The 22,458-nt window shown below is 36.6% G+C and overlaps 1 long non-coding RNA gene across 1 annotated transcript in view; it reads right to left on the bottom strand.

Annotated features, from left to right (window-relative positions):
- The window catches only part of LOC134662860 (uncharacterized), a 299,277-nt gene extending 277,901 nt beyond the window's left edge, over window positions 1–21,376 (bottom strand). Inside the window, exon 1 of the long non-coding RNA XR_010098092.1 lies at window positions 21,195–21,376. This is a non-coding gene — a long non-coding RNA (uncharacterized LOC134662860). The remainder of the gene's footprint in view (window positions 1–21,194) is intronic.
- Between the last annotated feature and the right edge of the window lie 1,082 nt (window positions 21,377–22,458).

Below are 22,458 nucleotides of genomic sequence, written 5' to 3'. Positions count from 1 at the left end.
AATCTATTTCTCGCGTCGGTAATGAAGAAATTACTTGAACCATACACTTATAAGGCTGTATAGTTTTTATTATTTATTTCTAGCTTCTAATATTATACGATTTAAAACATAACTAAATAAGTCATTTATTGAACAAACAACGAATTTTCTATTTGTAGTATCTTAAGGTTAAAATGTAGGTCAAAGTTATATATTCACGCGTTACATGTAGAGATGAATGAAAAAATTGGGTGTTAATTGTACATATAAAGAAAATACATATCTTTTTAGAATTGTTCATTGGAGAGACATATACTTTAGGCCCTATGTTACAACCTTGCATTAACAGATATTTGAAAACGCCACCACATTTTTGGTAAATTTCCGAAAACACCGATTTGCACGAAATGCGAGAACGACCCACTTAGAACTGAACCTCAAAATTTTTTTTTTCATCAGACCCATACGTGTGGGGTATCTAATAGTATCTATGGATAGGTCTTCAAAAATGATATTGAGGTTTCTAAAATCATTTTTTTCTAAACTGAATAGTTTGCGCGAGAGACACTTCCAAAGTGGTAAAATGTGTGCCCCCCCCCCCCCTGTAACTTCTAAAATAACAGAATGATAAAACTAAAAAAAATATATGATGTACATTACCATGTAAACTTCCACCGAAAATTGGTTGGAACGAGATCTAGTAAGTAGTTTTTTTTTAATACGTCATAAATCGCCTAAATACGGAACCCTTCATGGGCGAGTCCGACTCGCACTTGGCTGCTTTTTTAATAGCTAGCACCATACTTCAAATTTAGAAAAGTGCGATTATGTCGAAAACCACGAAACTTTTACTAGACCTATAAGTGCATTTTCTGGACCATCCTAAGGTGCCCTGTCGGTGGTTAGAAGGTTATCCATTAATTACTGGGCACCCTGTATAGTATAGTAGCAGTAAAGTATGAAATTCCATCTCACCCCAATTACGAGGGACTACGGGGTGACGTGGGATTTCTTGTTTATCGTCAAAGTTATGAAATGGAACTACCCAAAATAAAATAAAAACTAAAATACAAGCGTCCGGAACACTTATTATATACACTATTCAGTTTTCATATGTAAAAATAAAATGTTATCGAGGTTTGAATGTCAGTTTTGCCCCTACTCACCCCATTTTACGGTACTTGATCTAATTGTTAAGTCACTAACATCTCACAGAGAACCAAAGTGAACGAAGATCATTTTGAAAAATTCGAAAATTGACAATGACGTCAATACATAAGTGACGATGATGATGGTGGCTAGTGTGAATGTGAAATATACGATCCAAACATAATTTCTACCTAATTTCGGTTTCTGCATAAGTTACACATCGACAATCTAACTGGCACAGACATTCTAAATCTTAGCTTATTCCCTACTAAATGGTAAGCAAAAAATAAATTATTTTCATTAAACGAAAACAAATCACAACAGTATTTGTAATTCAAATCATTATTCATTGGAAACGTAATTTCGTAAATACCAAAGGGATCCAGCGTACGAAACAGCAAATGGAAAAACAATTTCAAAATTCATAATGACGTTACACGTTTTCCATATTCAATCGCGCGTTTTTATTACCATACATTTTGTTTTGACGACGTAAATCAAGTGTGCAATGAACGAACATTGATTTACAAGTGAATGAGCAATCAAGCACGAAACGCAATATTGTCGTGATACAGTCAGTTGAATCTGATTCGGAACTCAGCGGCCAGATTTTCACTCAATTTATTCACAAATGAAGACTGTCAGCGTTTCTGGCCAAATATTAAATCCATTTTGTGAGAACAAAGACGTCAATTCTTAAAACAATGAAATAAAGCCTAGTTTATTGGTTATCTATGTGCGGTACAAGTGAGATCGACAATCGTAGGCTAGCGCAATTTACTTAGTCATATTTTCGTAGTTGAATGTTATAAGCATTCGTATAAAGTCAAAACAAAATCGTTTATTTTTACAAACTTTTTACGCATTCATTGCGCCGCAATTTCATTAAGGTAGTAAATGCTTTCGATTAGGTTTCATATGTAAATAATAATAAACACGCAATTTTTTTAACTAAAGTCATCATTATTCTAATGTTGACACAGTTTTTTGCAACTAATCCCTAAAGTTAGCGAAGTTTTTATGAAAGCGACTACGAACACGAATAATACAGCTACAGCTGACTATTGACATCATAAGAAACCTCCGACCTCATTTAATTCATATCACAGGAAAATATTGTCAGTAAATTTCACAAAACGAGCAAACGAATTGACTCCCATTTTCCCATACCCTTCGTTCTAACTTTCCGGTGCCCATCTACAATTGGCAAACTTATAGTTATTGCCCTTACGAGTTTCGACCCTTTTCCATTTCAATTTACAGACGTGTTTTCAATACTCTTGGGAACTATGGAACTATCCCTAGAAAAACGCAATAAGTGAAAAGGTTGGTAGGTACCTACATTGCTGAAGTAGAATGGCGCAGATAAAACATTTACCTGTCCTAATAATGGAAAATCCTCTGATTATATTGCTATAGGGTGCAACAACGTATCTTCCCGTATTATTTTATAATAGTGAGAGTATTCTTTATCTTAATTTATGATAAAAGTAGAAGAAAAATTTGTTTTTAAATAAATTCATGCTGCAAGCGAACCGATGGCGAAAATTTCTGATGAAGTAGAAATTTAAGACTATAGAGAATTATAATTGTGATTTTCATTAAATTTCTTATCAAAAGTCATGAATAACGACATTTGGAAGGAAGTTGAGTTTGAGACAGAGTCTATTGTGAAACTTCTGTAATATTGGAAGCTGTAAATTTATTCCGACGTTCAGAAGTAAACCAAACCCTTTCAATAAAATTGAAACGTTCAGAGATCGAACATTATCTATGCGATAACGTAGAGTATAATGGTTGAACTTTTTGGAACGGGACTAGGAACTATTTATAATAAATAAAAAAGAAACATATTTAATTACATTCTGTATTTTTTATTACATTAATAAATTACATTCTGTATTACATTAATCGCGAATATCGCGATGTTTAGTGATTTAAGACTGTAATATAGATGTAGTGGAATCCACCAACTGCAATTGGTTTCGCAATCCTAATAACTAACATAATTTATTTTGTGTCATAATATAAACACGTTAAAACTACTAACGTAATTAGATATGAGAACCTCTACATATTTCAAAGTATTTTTTTTTCAGCATTTCACCTTTATGGCACCATCATAATAATTTTTAAATATTTCATTTGCCACTGGTTGTTTTCATGGGGATTTTACACAGATGGTGATATTTATGAGGGTTTCAGGGACTTTAAACAAACCCAAAAACCTCAGGGCGGTTTGCTGGGGAAAATATTTATGATCATTGCAGCTGGCTCAGCCAATTACCATCCCCTCGCAAAAAATGACGATCCTAATTCACTACTTTGTCGTAATTGCGTCAATTCGTTGGACTTTATGGGAACTGATAGGTACTGGTTATTATTTTATTTAACAATTATAGGGTATTTTATCTAGTTAATCATCATCTTCCTCGCGTTGCCACGGCTCATGGGAGCCTGGGGTCCGCTTGGCAATTAATCCCAGAAATTGGCGTGGGCACTAGTCTTTATGAAAGCGACTGCCGTCTGACCTTCCAGAGGGTAAACTAGGCCCTTATTGGGATTAGTCCGGTTTCCTCACGATGTTTTCCTTCACCGAAAAGCGAAGCTTATGTACGAAATATCAAATGATATTTCGTACATAAGTTCCGAAAAACTCCTTGGTAATACAAGCCGGGGTTTGAACCCGCGACCTCCGGATTGCAAGTCGCACGCTCTTACCGCTAGGCCACCATCGCTTCTATTTTATCTAGTTAATATAATATCGAAAATTAATTTAAATATGATATAAAAAAAAACCGGTGAAGTGCGAGTTCGTTTAAAATACTGGCGTAACGTTAATATTAAATGTTTATCATTCAAAGTCATCATTTAAAAGTCAATTCTACCAGCCAACATAAGGAAACAACTCAAAATTTGCATCAGAATACTTTGCCCCACATGTGGATAAAATGCAACTTTCTCATCAATTTTCGAACGATCAAGAGAGATTTTACCGGTTGGTGTGGTGAAAAAATAATTGACTTAATTTAAGCAATCCTGTCTTTTATTATTGAACGTACGTTGCTACCACAGACGTTATGTACCTACCACAGACAAGACATCCTCCAGACTGAGCATAGTAGCGCTACCCCCTCTGCCACAAATATACAGTAGTTTTACTCCATTTTCGAGTCAAAGTGTCTTTGTGTGACGTCCGTGTCTTTGAACGGACCAATCACGGCACGGGACTCGCTCAACTCGTCCCCCGCACCCCGCACCCCGCACCCCAGTATTTTTGGCAGCATAGGTTTCATGAAATAATTGCTCTAAACTCCGTCTAGAGGATTCCTAGTCTATGGTACTTACTAACTACTTAGTTACGTACCATTATTGGCAAGGTGCGCAGTCGGTGGAGGGGGAAGTGGCGCTGATCGTCACAAACACAGGTAATCTTATGGAATGTCTGACATTAGTCCTAGCGGCAGCCGCTTGAACTAATTTTACGCCATAAGATTTAACGTAGAAAGTCTGCCAAAATGAGGGCAGCACCAGTCGTGCACCTAGCGAATAATTATTACTTGGATATATGCACCTAGGTCTATGTTGCTCTGTGGTCTATGACCGATTAATCCGTCTTTGGCGTTGGACCTGCGGTGCGTATATATCGGTCATTGGCGTCCAAAAGGTTAATAACATAGTTTCAATAGCATCCACGACAGGGATGCAAACATATGCCCCGTAAACGAGACAAAAACCCAGGCCCTCTATCACTGTCAGACCCAACTTTTCATACCCACTCATTCGCGTTAAACGGTGTTACGGCCGCCTATCAATTACACTTGCTGTGTAAACGAACAATGTCAACAGGAAGGGAAGAGCTCGCAGCCTTTGACATTCGCATCAATCATGTGAGCTTTGGATATTTTTCTCTATTTTCGCGTTTGTGTGTGAGATGTAATTTTCCAGAGGTGGAATACAAACATAGACTAGGAATAGAGCAATTATTTCATGAAACCGATGCTGCCAAAAATACGGGGGTGCGGGGGAACGAGGTGAGCGAATCCCGTGCCGTGATTGGTCCGTTCAAAGACACGGACCAGTCACGGCACGGGATTCTGACACTTTGACTCGAAGATGGAGTAAAACTACCGTATATAGTGGCAGAGGGGGTAACGTTACTATGCTCAGTCTAGAGGATGTCTTGTCTGTGAATACAAATTGTTCATAAAAATAACGGGTTGCACTCCGGGAGTGCCGATAGAAGTGAAAACTCACCTCACTATGTTACCGACGCCCGGTAACACGATACATACGTTTAGCGGAGGTATTCTATTTATTTATCATATATTATTATCATTCTCAAATAAGATCACACTTTTTCATTGACATGTTTATTTATATACTGCCATGACAACGTCAAATTATTTGAAAGAGTGTGTAAAAAGGTAACTATAGGTTTTGAAAAGGAGTCCGCAACATAAATATCAAATAACATTGAGTTTTTCTTTATTGATTTAAATGCCATCTAAATTATGAGTGGCCACCTTACGGGGCTTACGGTCACGTGATCGCCTTACGCTGTCTCGAGTTTATCATTTTTTTCCCACCTCAAAAAGTGCCGAGCGCCGCTAAAGAAGTTTTCACTTCAAAAACTGCATACCCAGTTTAAGTAGATTTCGAAGCGGCTCGCAAAAATACACCTATGTTCCAAAGTTCATTAAAATATAGCTTATAGTAGACGGACGGACAGATGGACAAGACGTAATTATGAGGGTTACGTTTTAGCCATTTTGGCTACGGAACCCTAAAACTGAGGCCAATTTTAAATAAAGATTAAGTGCATTTCGCTGTATCTTCCCGAAGGCATTTTTCAATGAAGATAGCAGTAATATGACATTGCAACTGACTCTGGCTGAATACCGAATTCGATTTAAAGATCTCGTGCCACGGAACGGAATGAATAAAAGTCACATTTTCGCTCGTCTGATGCCAACCGACGCTCCCTTTATTGGTATTTCGTATTGAAATTTTAAGCAAATTGTATATTCGGTAAAATAACGGGTTTGAGAGTGGCCCGGATCGCTCATTTCGATGTAAATGTGTCACTTGCGTACACGACGCCGCCTGGCTATCACCGCGAATATTGAGTGTACCCAACGTTTTATGATACGATCATTTTTTCACTGGATCATCACATATCTTGTGTTTTATGGCTTTTGGAATTTAAACCACACGGTGCTTACATGTCTGCAATATTTTTTGAACACAAAACACATCATTCGATACGCTTGATGTTTTTCTATTCATTTTTCATATACTTTTGAAATTAAATCTGGGCGAGACGAAACGTCGAAAAAAAAAAGCAAAATAAATACATCTAGTATGTTTTAAATCATGCAGATACATATGGTTTCAATTAGTTTTAGGTACTTCCTGCATCTCTCACTGTATGTAATAAGCATTAAGCATTCTCTATAAAAATTATTGTTGCAAACATTGTCGCTTCTTTACACGCATAAAAAACCCACTTGATTTATAAGCCAGTTTCATTCGTTATGATTTACGGTAGCAGCGCGAATATTAAAGATTCGTATTGATATATTATTCCTTTATCCCTATTCGCCCTTTCTGCTATTTACGAGAGTTTCCCCTACCCCCATAACTTTCATCGGCCCTTTTACGGGGACTTGTTAGAGAGGACTTTTTTTTATAAATATTCGTCAATTTGTTAGGAATTCTTACGTTAAAATTATGGTTTTTGTGGCTCTTGATAAACTAAATACTTAATCAATGTTGAATTGAAATTCTGCAGTAAGTAGGTATTTAAAATACATACAGGGTGATTTTGTTATCTCTGACCAAACTCTGAGGCGTGATCATGTAGGTCATTCTGAACAACTTTCATTATGGGACCAATGCCGAACACGCGAAAAATTACTTGGATGTTTCATACATTCCGGCTAATGTGATATGATTATGATGCCGCTGATTTCTATGAGACAGCCAAATTTTTTTGGTGTCAGCTAAATGTTGGTGATTAAAATTTCAACCTGTTTAATGGAAATTAAAAAAAATACTTACGTTCAATCACTTAGCCCGAAAGGAATGAAAACTTGTAAACACAAAAAGGCAAAATATTATCATAAATTAGAGAATTAGGTCAGATTAAAAAAAGAAAAGATTGGTTTTGATACTAAAATACTTATTGAAACTGTAGACCTAGGTGTAGTACTGGAATAGAAACGGGTAGTTTTACGGTACTTTATTTTGTACGTACCTATAGAAATAGCTTGAGCTAAGAAAAGCTGAAGAAGCTGTCCCGGTGTGAACGACCGCTTTACCTCAGAAAGGGCACTTAAAATAAATCAAAATACAATATAAATATATTCTATCGTTTTTAAGAATAGTATTTCCAATATTTTTCGCACAAAGTAGGCGTGTTTCTTTGTATTTTATTCACATTAAACATGGTGCCCGGGTAAGTATAAAACCGTTCCACGAAATAGTCCGATTGCGATCTTTTCATTTCTAGGCAGCCATAAGTAATTCTTCCCCGAATGGAGTTCAATGGAGTTGGAATCAGGATTAAAGAGGACTATAATTATATTTCTGATTACTCTATTGTTCTAAGAATTTGGTTAAACGGTATACTGTCAGAGAACTACGTGAACTCGTGGTCAAATATTCGTTTATTACCTAAAGTAGGTACTCTTTTACTAGCTATAAAACGTATCAGCAACGTACGTACGTCGTCGCTCCGAGACTTGGTTGAAAACCGTCTCAGAAAAGTCTAATCTTGTAGAAGTTGTAGAAATCGTACGTTGTCACGTGTCACGTTCAAGTTTTGCTGTCAATTATGTCCCGGCAACATCCCGTCCCGCAACTCTAGCGCTGCAACTTGCACATTGGGTCAGAAAGGAGAACCTAGGCGGAATTTTTTCAACATATCCCAAATTCAGTCTTATTATGGATATTCAATATGTTGTGTACGTAAAATATACAGCTATATTTGTGATAAAAAAAACTTATCTAACGAATTTAGATTTTCAAATCGCGTCATAGTAAACGTAACTGTAATCTTCATAGGCCAAATAAAAATATTCTTTTATAATTACACACACTATTATTAGACTTGACAAACACTTAAAACAAGAAAAAAATTAACATTAATCGTTAAAAAAACTAGTGCAGTGATATACACGCTTCAGCTTTCAGCTGCTAGTGTATTAAACAATATAATATAATAATTAGGGAACAACTGAAATTATTTTATTAAATATTATTTCAATTGTGTTTTAAGTATACTAGCTACTACAATTTTTTTTGTGTAGAATTTATAAATTATACATTGAAATAGATGTCATATACTAAAGAAAAAGTGGCCGAGTGGCCGAGGCCGGAATGGAACCAGCGACTTCAGGCCTGTGCAGACCGGATGCGTGCGCGTAGACCAGTGGTGGGCAAAGTACGGCCCGCGGGCCAGCTCCGGCCCGCGAATGGATTTTATCCGGCCCGCTGCCGGTCCTATGAAATAATTAATATATATGGCATTGGCCCACGATTCAAAAGTAAATCGCAAATAAAAATAAATTTTGGCTACAATTCTGGCCCTCCACTTAAATTTCCTAAACTTTCTGGCCCCCTATGAAAAAAGTTTGCCCACCACTGGCGTAGACATATCCTTATGAGAGACGCCACAGCGCTTGCGTGGCGTGTGCTTACGCGGCTCCAACAACTTACCCCCGGGACTTTTTGCCCCGATCTCCCCTACGTTTTGCTCTCTAAGTTTTGCTCAGAGCAGTCACGAAAAGATTGAATCACTGGTTGTGGTATGTCGCCAAACTAAAGGCTAGATTATAGCCTTCATGTATGAAATCAATTTAAATAAAACCTAATCGGAAAATAACTTTTCACACTGCTGTCAGTTTATTTTGGTTCTGGTTATGGATACCCCTTACGACCACTTTATCTCTTAAGTTTCATTTGTCTGACAAAACATTGTGAAGTGATTCGTCGGTTCTCTCTGCTCAAAACCTGTATACTAGGTAGAATTATTAATAATTTGCGGCTTTTGGGACAATTTTAGCTGAAACAGTATCTTATATTTAACCCTTACTTACTAGATAAACCTAAGCTTTTTAAAATGCGACGCAGGAAACATCAAATTATAAGAGACATGATATAAAATAACAGCGGTCGAAAAACTGATTAAATTCGCAATCACTGTAGAAAATTGGATTTCTGTTAAAGGTTGCGCATTGCGGATCCCCAAAAACTGACACGAACTTCAAAGTTCGCTTACTTCAAACATTTCTCTAGATTTAACGTAAATTGGATGTAAAAAACCATCCAGGTCAAGTCATAACTCTGCCGTGGCCGGCGGCTAAAAACCGACACAAAGCGTGCTACATCCAAATTTCCATCCACAGTGTCTTGTTTTCCTCATTTCCTGCAACAGCCGCAGGAAATAAAATCGCCATCAAGCCGGTGCTGGTAATTTAAAAATAATGCCGCAAAAATTCGTAGGAATGCGAATTTGGAAGCAAATTGCGGTGAGCATGGATCAGGCGCCGGCTGGGCGCAGACGAGTCTACTTAAGAAGATATACTGGCAACCCCATGGATTGTATGGGGGTTGTCAACGCAGCAAAAATCGTCATTTTTGTAGATGGCGTTAAATGTTGTTTATAAATTTTAGTTGCGTGTGAAAACTTTTTTTCTATTTTTAATCGTTTTACATTTTTTTGCGAGGCGGCCTTTGGTGTACGTAAAATATGTCTAATGGCAAAATATAAATTTTTGATCATCCAAACAGTTTTTGATCATCCAAACTCTTTGGTGTGGACGTATCAATTACGGTCAGAATTAAATTTAAAAAAGCTTGAATAGTAAAAAGCACTAGTTCGCAAAAAACAACTTGACGAACGCTAAACAGCTAGTCTACGTAATGTGGCACTTTTTGAGCAATTGTATTAAAAAAGTTATTGCAAGGTCTGTGATATTTTCGACTAGTAATTTTTTTTTATTATATTTTAATGATCTAAGTAAAATTTATATATTGATATACTGTTTATATATTAAATATCGTGATAATTTATTAACCCTTAATTTAACTCAAATAACTCAACGTGGAGAGTTCAAGGCTCCTTGACTCTTAATAGTCCTAATGGTTCTGGTTAGGTAAAAATACATACAGGATAAACTTACAGTAAAAATAAAGAAAGAGGGTCAAAACTTATCATCATCCTGAGGGATATAAAGGGTTAACTTATAAGTGAGACGTTATTCTGTCGTTTTTAGGGTTCCGTACCCAAAGGGTAAAAACGGGACCCTATAACTAAGACTCCGCTGTCCGTCCGTCCGTCCCGTCCGTCCGTCCGTCCGTCTGTCACCTGGCTGTATCTCACGAACCGTGATAGCTAGACAGTTGAAATTTTCACAGATGATGTATTTCTGTTGCCGCTATAACAACAAATACTAAAAACAGAATAAAATAAAGATTTAAGTGGGGCTCCCATACAACAAACGTGATTTTTGACCGAAGTTAAGCAACGTCGGGCGGGGTCAGTACTTGGATGGGTGACCGTTTTGGATCACAGTTGTTAGCTACATTACGTTCGTTTTATTGCAGGTTTATGATCTATCTTTTATTATTTTGTAATATTTCACGTGTTTTGTTGCTTTATTTGAACGCACGAAAACACAATACGGAAATAAAACATAGGTACTTCATGCCATAAACTTTACACTCTTATGACAGTAATTTGATACAGATTTCAAAGCATAATTTAATTATTAAAATTTACGACACCAAAAGCCAAGTGAGTAGGGATTGGCACTAGCTCCGTTGAAGGTGGGTACGACGCGTTAGGGCGCGTGTACACAGTGCCGCCTCCGCGCCGATACCGCACCGCCGCCGCACGGCCTCGTGTACACGGTGCCGCCGCCGCGCCGCCGCCGCACCTCCGCGCTATGTACACGAGACGCGTAAAGCCCGCCGGCGGCGGCGCAGAGGCGGCACCGTGTACACGCGCCCTTACTGTCCACTACTCAAAAGCTGAAACAAAGGGACACATATAAATGGTGACACATTTTCTCCCGAGCTCTAAAGTTCCTATTTTAGTATCTCTAAACTGACGTACAAACTATATAAGTATTTCAAGGAATTTATGATATGTCGGTCCCAAATACGGAGCTGAATAAATTTTATTAAATCCGGACAAGTTTACGACTAGTCGCGTCAGCGTTTCATCTACCTACTGGGATAAAATGGGGTTTTTAATAAAATAAATCACGGAAGGTTTGCCAGGATAACCTGTGCGTTTTACCGTGTGCTTGTGGACTGGCGAAATGCGGCGAATATAGTAGACGTACCTACCTTACACGTGATTCGCGCTATTAGTAAATAGCGCGAATCACATACAACCATAACTAGGTACATTTAAAATAAATATTTTCATTTTCCTTTTTTTTTAAAGTGAAAACTTCTTTAGCGGCGCTGGGCACTTTTGAGGTGGGGAAAAAATTATAAACTCGAGACAGCGTAAGGCGATCACGTGACCGTAAGGGGCGTAAGGCGATCACGTGACCATAAGACCCGTAAGGTGGCCACTCATAATTTAAATGGCATTTAAATCAATAAAGAAAAACTCAATGTTATTTGACATTTATGTTGCGGACTCCTTTTCAAGACTCTTTACCTATGTTCAAATAATTTGACGTTGTCATGGCAGTATGTAAATAAACACGTCAATGAAAAAGTGTGATCTTATTTGAGAATGATAATAATATATAATTAATGAATTGAATACCTCCGCTAAACGTACCTATGTATCGTGTTACCGGGCGTCGTTAACATAGTGAGGTGAGTTTTCACTTCTATCAGCACTCCCGGAGTGCAACCGTTGTTGCTTGTTTCATTTAAAAACTATTATGATTAGATTAATATTGGAAGTTTTTCCTGTAGACGAATCAAATTGTGTTCTGAACACTACTAGAAGCTGAAGGAACCGGAGATGCACTTAGAACTAATGCCAACACATTAATTAGCTTTCAGCAGTGTAATGAAACGTAATGGTTATAAAACTGAGGTAGTACCCGTCCCCGGGTGTAAGGAAAGGAATATAGGCTGTTGGGTGGACGGTGGACGGATGAATTAAACACAGAGTTTTTAGATGAGAATCTGGACGGAATCTGGAAAACACGGTAAGGTAGTTATTACGTAGTAGGAGATCTTCGTGGAGATCTTTAATTGTGGCAATAATTTACTGCCTCCAAGCTCATATATATATGAGACACTTAGATACGCGATTTAATTTTTCATTTTAAAAAGTGTAAAAAGTTTTCCTACCTGCTGGCGCATACTTTGAATTAAATTATACATAATAAAGTGTATTCATATTTCTAAAACTGTATCTAAGTACATATTTACATACCAACTTACGTTTAATATAAAAAATAAAATAAAGCTTATTGTGGGACTAGGCCCATTTGTGTAAGATAGTCCTTAATATTTATTTATTTATTTATCAAACTCTTTAACTCACTCATTTGATAAACCAGTAAAATAATTGTTTTACTCGTGTGAATAAGTCTAACCCAAACGCGTTGAAAGTGATTTTATTTTATAAATGTGTTGCTAGCAGTTTGCACTATCGATCGGTATAGTTCTTACCTCAAATTATTTCAAATATATTCAACTTCCACAATTATATGAGCTGTCTGAAAAGGGATATTGATTAATAAAAAATATACTATCTAAGTGGAACTTTATATACCTTTCTTCTCTGCATTCACATGTAAAACTTAATACCCGTCAACCCCTTTGTGATAAAAACCCCATTTTAGTTCTATAGTAACTTGTAACTGCTTTTTGATCTCCCTATCGCAGCGTTATATTGCGTACTACGGTACGTTTAACGCCCCAGTAAGCGAGTTGAGGCTTGATTTTAGTAACAGTAAGCCTACAATTAACCTCTGTGAACGCTTATAATAAATGTTTCAATAAATCAGCTAAATTGCCCTTTATTACGCATCTTACGTCTCTTTAATTGAGACAAGCTACGCGACGGGAGCTGAATTTTCGGAAATTTGGTCAGAAACGTAAGTAGACACTTCTGGGTAAAATCGACTGGTAGTCCGACTTCTAAGCGCAAAGTACCGGAAGAAAGAATACAACTTGTGCAGATAAGAAAAAAAAATAGAAGGGGGACCTGTCAGGTGTTATGTTCGACATTTTTGTGTGTTTTGCAGTTTTTATTGTTATTACAAAAATGGACGAAGTAACAACAAAACTGCTAATGTCGAAATAAAAATGTTTTAAGTACAAAATATTATACATAGTTTTCTATATCATAACTTATACTTAAATCACAAGTTGAAAATGTGTAAAAACCATGACAAATAAAAATCGAAATATAGTATATTTTTTTTGGAATATTGGCTTTGAAAGTGGCAAGCATACAAATATAATATATAGTTACCATTTATAACTCATGAACTAATTCTCTGCCCCAATTAGCAGAACAGGTACTTATTATTTGGTAAAATCACAAATTAAAATGTTAAAAAATTATGGCTGACAAGCAGGCACTTTTTCGTAAAAGTTATCATGGTCGAAATACGCACCACCAAGAACCAACTTTTCTTGATTCTTGGTGGTGCGTATTTTGACTATTATTATTATTACCATTTTAGAATCCAACATAGCGGACATATACTTTTTCATTAAAGTCATCATGAGTATCGTTTTCTAGGTTGTAGAGGGTGCAATTTCGAAAATAATGACCATTTTAGGATCCAAGATGGTGAACATGTACATTTACGTTAAAAAATTGTCATGGGTATCGTTTTCTAGGTGCTTGGGGGTACAGGTTACGAAAATTATGACCATATTTGATTCCAAAATGGCTGACATGTATGTACTGTAGACAATATACATATAGGTATAGTTAGTAAGTATTACTGGGCATTTTCCGCAAGTCGACAACCATTGTATTTGATGGTATTTGTAATTTAATTTAATTCAGGCAACAAGGCCCATTGTTGCCTGAATTAAATTTCTAAATAAATAAAATAAAATAAAATAAATTGTGTTGAGCCTATTTTGGGTGAAAAACGAAGTAGCTCTACTCTAGCCACCCCAGCTCCTCCAAGAAACTTAGCAGTGTCTTCAGGTGGCTAACTGCCTCCTTCAGTGTGCTCGGAGTCCCTAGGTATTGGTTCCTGTATACTTCTACCTGTTTACAGTGCAGAAGAATATGTTTTGCTGTTTCCTCTTTTTCCAAGCACACTCTGCAGATGGGGCTGTCTGTTTTTCCCATATTATTTAGGTGTTTGTTTACTTAGTGTGTTATGTCCTGTAATGACTCCTACTATTTTGTATAATTGGCGTCTGGGTGTTTTATGTAAATTGTAGGTATATGCCTAATGGGATTATTTTATTATTGAATTTAGCCATGTTATTTACACTTCACTTTCATAAATTATAAATATTTATAACCTTGTCTCGGAGTTTCAGGGACTAAAATCTAGCTGACTAGGTTACCTTATTTTGGTATAAAATATTTATTCAAACACCGGCACAGTAGTGACATGTTAAGGAAATGGGTATGTTTGCGGGTCTCGTTTGCTACAGATGCTTGATAAAGTTGTGAGTGCCGATCTGTGTCGCGGCAACTGCGGTCAACACTCTGTCTGGCTGCCTGTAGTTAACTGTATATTTTCGTCTTAACTGGCCGAGCAATATGTACTGTAACATTCAGTACATTTAACTCTGATAGTCACATGTTGCTTTAAACCAAAAACAAATAGTAGGTATAAATGTATACGCCACTTTTACATTTACATGACAGTAGCTGGTATTCTCGCATACAATATTGTCTTTGATCCAAATCAAAGAGGAATCAATATTATGAAATATTGGTAATTATCGTTAGATCCAGATAAAGTTTGAGTTTTCTTTGGTAATACAAAAGCCTGAATCAAAAGAAAATTAATTAGCTGTCGATACAATTTGTTTTCCGGTCCAAATTTTCGGCATAAAAAAGCAATCTTCAACGAAACTGAGAATGAAATAACTTATCTCCACGTAATTTATGCAGCAAGTTTCGAAAGATGCCTAATTCGGCAACGGAATCTGGGACGAATTTTGCAGATTTACGATTTTAGTTTAGGGATAGGAAAGCGATTAAAACCCGATTAACAAAGGAAGCGGGTACGGATACGGGTGCGAGAGCCCCACCTGCCGTCCATTACCACGGAGTTAATGAGTCCCAGAACCTGAAACTACACTGAGGAATGTTTGCAAGTATGTGAACCTACACGATTTGTGTACATTTTATGTGGCCGGCAGCCGTGAGTGTTAAACTGAGATCCTAAGTACAAAATAAATATGAACATATTCAAAATCTAAATTTTTCAATGGTTCAAAATAACAAAAATATATCATGGAACTCAGGAGTAAAATATTTATATGCTCACTGAACTTCACTGAGAGTTTTAACCTCAATTGTATTGTATAAAATTGAGGTCAAACCCCATATTACCATTTATGGATTGCCTTCTGAATACAGTTGTTGACAATTTTGATTGTTCAATTGTCAAAAAGTGGAAAGCCATGCAGATGGACAATATTATAGAGGAGCACCTCTAATTTCGTTATTTAAGTAGTAGTTATTAGTTTAATTTAAGTCATTGTATCTAATATATTGTAATGTATATGTACGAGGATCTTTCAAGGTCGCTCCCATTGCAGAAAAGATGGCTGAAAGCCGTATGTGATGGTTCGGACATGTGATGAGACGTGACGAAGAGTATGCAGTCAAAAAAGCCTTGGCCATCCCAGAGAAAATTAACGGCAAAGGGAGGCCTCTTACAACGTGGTGGACAACCGTTACCAGAGACATGGAGCGGGCGCAGATCAACATATCGACAACCCAGGACAGAAAAACCTGGCGCCTTGGTACGAGGAGGGCCGACCCCAAATAACGGGACATGGCAAAGAAGAAGATAAGATAAGATAAGATAAGAATAGCCTTTATTGACCAAAAAATAAAATTCATTACATATTACATTTAAATTGATTCACATTTCATTTGACATTTTTCTTAAGTAATTTTAATAAATATATTTTTAATGTCATTGCTTTTTTATTACTTATTTAGTCTGCCTTCTTGGCATAGGCCTCCTCCAGCTCTCTCCATAGCTCTCTATTCTGTGCTGTCCCAATCCAGTTTACTCCCGCATGCTTCTTGATGTCATCCGACCACCTCCTTATTGGTCTCCCTCTTCTCCTCTTTCCATCTCTAGGATACCATTCCACTACCTCTCTGTCCCACTTATTTTTACCTTCTCTTGCCATATGTCCAGCCCATTTCCATTTTAACATTTTTACAGTCGCTGATATATCCTTAATTTTAGTTTTCTTTCTTATATCTGTGAGTCTTACTTTGTCTTTCCTTTTTACAGATAAGATTGATCTTTCCATGTTGTGTTGGCAAACTTTTAACTTTTGGAGATCTTTCTTAGTTACTGCCCAGGTTTGACATCCGTATGTCATACATGGTAGAACACACATATCAAATACCTTTGATTTGCAAGACAATGGTAAATCTTGGTTTTTTAGAATGTCTCTCAATGACCAGTAGGCTTTCCATCCGTCGACAGTTCTTTTTTCAATTTCTTTACTCGTCATGTTTGAACCTGTTATAATTTGTCCTAGATATGTGTATTCTTTGACATATTCAATCTCTTTTCCATGGACGAGTATAAGATTTTTGGTGTGGTTTAACATAACCTTGGTCTTCTCTGTGTTCATTGTTAGTCCTACTTCAGCGCTTTGCTCAGCGAGTTGCTCTAGTATTTCTTGTCATGATTGGGCACTTTCCAAAGGCTGGGCAAAGAAGAAGAAGATCTAATATATTGCAATAACTATGGATCAGTCCATATAATAAAAATAAATGTATTATTATTGACAAAATTACCTTTCTACCTATATATATCTATAGTAGATATTAGTACACACTGAATTATTAATTATTTGTCTCAAGATCAAATTATCATTCATATAAGTCCTAAACCGGCATTTTCACGAATGTGCTACGTTAAACCCTCTAATTACACAATTTACACATCCAAAGGCAAGGCAAAATGACTGCGAAGGTATTTGAGACGTCACTGAAATTTGGTGTCAGGCCCCGAGCCCCGACATATTAGTGGCAATAATTTAAGAATAATGCCCGAGTAATTGCACCCCGACGACCCGCGAAATCTATGGCCCTTAATAAACGGTAACGACTACTATAGAAACAATTATTTAACGAAATTACCGTTTTACATGGTTACCTTTAATGAAAACAGTGGATTGTCTGAATGTGAAATAATGGGTTTTAATTGTTGAAAGTTTTAATTATAGGATATAAACATCATTTACGACACTAAATATTTGTCTATCTTGCAATATGACAATAATTGTATTTAATAAATGTAAATTTTACAGCAAACATTATTTTATGATTATCATCATCATAAGCCGTTGTCTTCAATAGGATGATGACTTTATCAGTGTCTGTAAATGAGATGTGATTGTAACAGTCTGGCAATTATTCAAATCTACCCGAATTATTAATTCCGTTAACCAAATAAGCCGAGATTAGACAGTAATAATAGTAAAATATCATTTGGAATCAAACGGATCAACATAGCGGCTAAATATTTAAGCAAATCCCGTCAGAAGACGTCCTCGGATTGCTCGCTGGCGCGACATGATCCGCGTTCAAATTATACTCACCCTGAGGTACAGAACTCGACAACAGTAGGTTAAATCGTCCACCCGCAAGAACAAAAATTTATCGGGTTAGGCTCTGATCTTTGAACACTACTATCTTAAAAACAGATTTTTTTTTCTGGGAAATGTTATGATTACTCTAGTTACTACTTTATAAAACAGACGTTGCAGTTACAATTCTGCCCCGGCTCGACAGACTGCGGAGCGCAACTCTCTGTTGCGCGAGAGTTGCAAGTACTTATTTATACCAACATTACCAACTTCCAAAGTCGTAAAATGTTGTGATTTCGCTGTGGCTAATAGACGTTAACTCTTAGTGTGCTTCACCAAAAACAAGGTTTTATTTGTTTTTGCAGGACTATTATTTATGTATACAAGATGTAAACAATTGTGGGAATGTGTTTAAGATATTCGGTATCGTGTTCTGATTAGGCAAAAGTAGAAGTTTTTTTTTGGGCGCGATAAAAAAAAATCTATGGGGCAGGTCGTCCAAGTCGGCCAACAAAACAAAAGCCAAACTTCCATACAAAAGCCAAAAAATTTACGCGTCAAAAATATTATTTCTTCTATTTTTCCTAATCAAAACATGATACCAATTATGCCCTTAAAAACGGATCCCCACTATTTTTGTTACATGCTGTATATTCTGTTTCAGAAAATATTTAAGCCTACCTGACCTACTGTGGATATATTTAATTACGCAAGCGCCCATGAGCCCGCGTTAATACGCGCGTTAATTGGACCTCCCCGCGCCTGCGCTTGCAAAGTAATAGACGTGCGCCCGTACATAAGCCTAGGACTATCTCTTTACCTCTTCGACTGACGGATGTTTTGTTTACGGGGCAGTTTTGTTTTCGAATATTAGTCAAATTATTCGTTATAAGTATTTAAAATATAGAAGGAGAACAAATCATACAGTTTTTTTATGTAGGAAAATTTTATTTAATAGGGTGGGCCACTAGCTCGAAAGGTGTCTAGTTTAGAAACGAAGTTTAGTTTAGAAGCGGTTAGAAACGAAATAAAAAATACTTCTAGATTTTTGTCAGGGCCTTATGTCGCATTATGTATGAATCCATCTTATTAGATGGATGGAGTTATTACTCGGCTCCGATTGGTAACAATAATGTGTGTCAGCAGCATCATTATTAATCGTATTTTTTCATTGAAATCTGACGTTAACATTCGCGTTTTTACACTTTATCACTTTCATTAATTAGAATGAGTTCACGTGGAGATTTTAGGTCTCCTAATTTTTTTGAAAATTGGGAGTACGAAATACTAAGGTTGTTTTTCGATGTTATGTAATTATTTTCAAGTACCCCAATCAGCCAGATCAATCGTTAAATTAATATGTGGGATATTCGGGTTCTCAAATGAGCATACTCGTATTACACGAGTTAATAAGCAATAATCAGTAATGTAGAGGTTTAATATTCAACATCTCAATACAGAACACTATTACACACATACATAAACTGACCCAATTAACACCTACTGATTTGAATCCACGAAACATTTCCCCCCTTATTCATAAAACTTTAGAAGCTTCAATTAAGGTCATAAAGGGTAAGTGTGGCACACGGATAAATGTGGCTGTTTACACATTGATTAGTGTTTATGGCGGGGTCATGCATTTGCCACTAATCGCGAGTATAGCCAGTAGCAAACTTGCAACAAACACTAATTAATGTGTAAACAGGCCTCAATGTGAAGGTAGCCACACTCATCCCTATGACACACTTAGCACTTACTCGTATTAACCTTAGTTAATTTATGGTTTATCTCTTTCTTACAAATACATAAATAAAAATGACAGAATAAGACAAACAGATTGTAGCGCGATTATGACTAACGCCATTAAAATGGAGTTCATCAATACTGAAAATCATTTGCGGAACTTATACTTGTTACAGAATACAAAAGAAACTTTGTCATTATGGTCTTACTTCTCTTGTATTCCTTTACTTTGGAACTGATTCATTAATTGCTTTTAGAATCTACTGCGAGGCCCAACTTTGGAAGCGATTGCTTCTAATGAAATACTTGAGAAGATTCACTTAGGTACCTGTTTCAGTAGTATAATTTATTCACTGGCGATGGAAAGAGAAGTTATATTTAATCAGAAATTCAAAGGAGTATTATATTTACCTAGGAGGCGCTTCGATACGATTCGATAAGCATAAGCCGGTTACGAAAGGTACAGATTTTTGAGGATCCGTATGTTGATCCATAAAGCCAGAAAAACGGCAGCGTAAGCGGCGGTAGCGCACATCAGTCTTAAGCCTCTAGGCTGGACCTATGTAAAGTTAAGAAAAATATCTCCAATTCCTTTACAAATGCTCAACAGCTCAACAGGGTTTAACGGTTTAACAGTGTTGGGTGTTGAAACGGCGTGGGGTAGAATAGGTATAATATATGTGATAATTCTTTCATAAAAAGGCCGAAAAATTACTTTTTGTTGATGTGATGCTTATTTTTGAACTTTGCCATTTTTACATAATAATAACTTGTTTCTCATATAGGTATCTAATATTGCCGAGGATTTGCGAATTGCGGTTTCTAAACCAGAAGGTATTAAACTTTAGGATACCTACCTATTAACATTAGACACTGTAAAATTTACAGTAAGTACATATATGGTGCTACTTTACCGCACTTAGCACTTTACGTATGTACATAGCCATGTCAAAACTTTAAAGTAGGTAAGTATATTATGCCAGAACTACGGTCACGGTCAGTATACGGGTATAGAATAAATACATTCTTAAATAAGATAAAATAAGACGTTTTTGCGAATATGCTCGGAAATTTTCACCTAATTGGCTACGAGCTAATACGGTACGTGAAAAGTTTTGTACTGTACGGTTTTGGAGGACGGGAAGTTCGAAGACTACAAAATCTTAACTTTTTTATCTCTTAGGTGTATAAAGATATAGCTTATTGTACTTACTTCACAATCATTATTTGATATGACACAATTTTAAGGAACATGGCAGATAAGTTGTGCCCCTTATATAAAAAAAGGGGCCAAGTGCGAGTCGGACTCGCCCATGAAGGGTTCCGTATTTAGGGGATTTTGATGTATTAAAAAAAACGACTTACTAGATCTCGTTCAAACCAATTTTCGGTGGAAGTTTGCATGATAATGTACATCATATATTTTTTTTTAGTTTTATCATTCTCTTATTTTAGAAGTTACAGGGGGGACACACATTTTACCACTTTGGAAGTGTCTCTCGCGCAAACTATTCAGTTTAGAAAAAAATGATATTAGAAACCTCCATATCATTTTTGAAGACCTATCCATAGATACCCCACACGTATGGGTTTGATGAAAAAAAAATTGAGTTTCAGTTCTAAGTATGGAGAACCCCCAAAATTTTTTTTTTCTATTTTTGTGTGAGAATCTTAATGCGGTTCACAGAATACATCTACTTACCAAGTTTCAACAGTATAGTTCTTATAGTTTCGGAAAATAGTGGCTGTGAGATACGGACGGACAGACAGACGGACAGACGGACAGACGGACAGACAGACAGACAGACATGACGAATCCATAAGGGTTCTTTTTTTTTGCCATTTGGCTACGGAACCCTAAAAAGAGGAGGGAAATCCAAATTGTTTCATTTACCTTATCCTCGCATTTCTGTAGTATGTCTCGGCAACCAACCAATAATATAACCAATAATATAACTTAATTCTGCTGTAAAAATACCTACATGAAAAAATGTTAAGATCTCTCGACTAAGTCGAAGAGCGCCGGTGTAATGGCGACAAACAAGTGAGTACTGAATCACCCCATGAATCTAGTATTTTAACTGGATCAGGCATGAGGGGTGGGGGGAAATGACCGAACGGGATAGTCTTATGTATCTTTCAGTAGGAGTAGCATCGAAAGCGCTATTATTGTTTGTCCTTGTCACAGTCTCACATTTTTTTTATTCCCCACCATAAATTAGTATGGATTATGGTGGGCAATAAATAAATTCGACCAATCATAGTGTCGCATTGCCTATGTTTTGTCCCTCACGGAGGCACGCTTATACCACTTCTATAGGATCCTACCTTCTATGAATCACCCCCACGTGTGACAGATTGTGCGTTGTCAGTCGTGTCAGCGGACATCGTTCTCGCGTCCGTAACAAATGAAATAAGAGGATTGCAGTGACGTCACATGGAAATTATTAAAATGAGCTGTGCTTTGTACCTTTGTAAAGGTGTTCGTATGCTAGAAATGTTTTAAATGTAATATTAACTATTAACATTATTCTCCAGCGAAATTGTTGCTATCTACTAACTACTATATTTGTGAGTATTGTGAGCTAGAACTCGGCTCTTCTAACTGTTATGCCGTTTCACTAACTGAACAAAAAAATCTTATTATTGAACCTTCTAACAAAATTTTGCGAGAATGGTTTGAAATTGAAAAACACGACCTGTAGAAGAACACGGCCGGACAGATAACACAAGAGTTTTTGAAGTGAAAACTTCTTTAGCGGCGCTGTGCACTTTTTGAGGTGGGGAAAACATGATAAACTCGAGACAGCGTAAGGCGTAAGGCGT

Source organism: Cydia amplana, chromosome 3 (genome assembly GCF_948474715.1).
Source record: "Cydia amplana chromosome 3, ilCydAmpl1.1, whole genome shotgun sequence".
Classification (NCBI taxonomy): domain Eukaryota; kingdom Metazoa; phylum Arthropoda; class Insecta; order Lepidoptera; family Tortricidae; genus Cydia; species Cydia amplana.
This window is presented reverse-complemented; position numbering and strand designations above follow the sequence as displayed.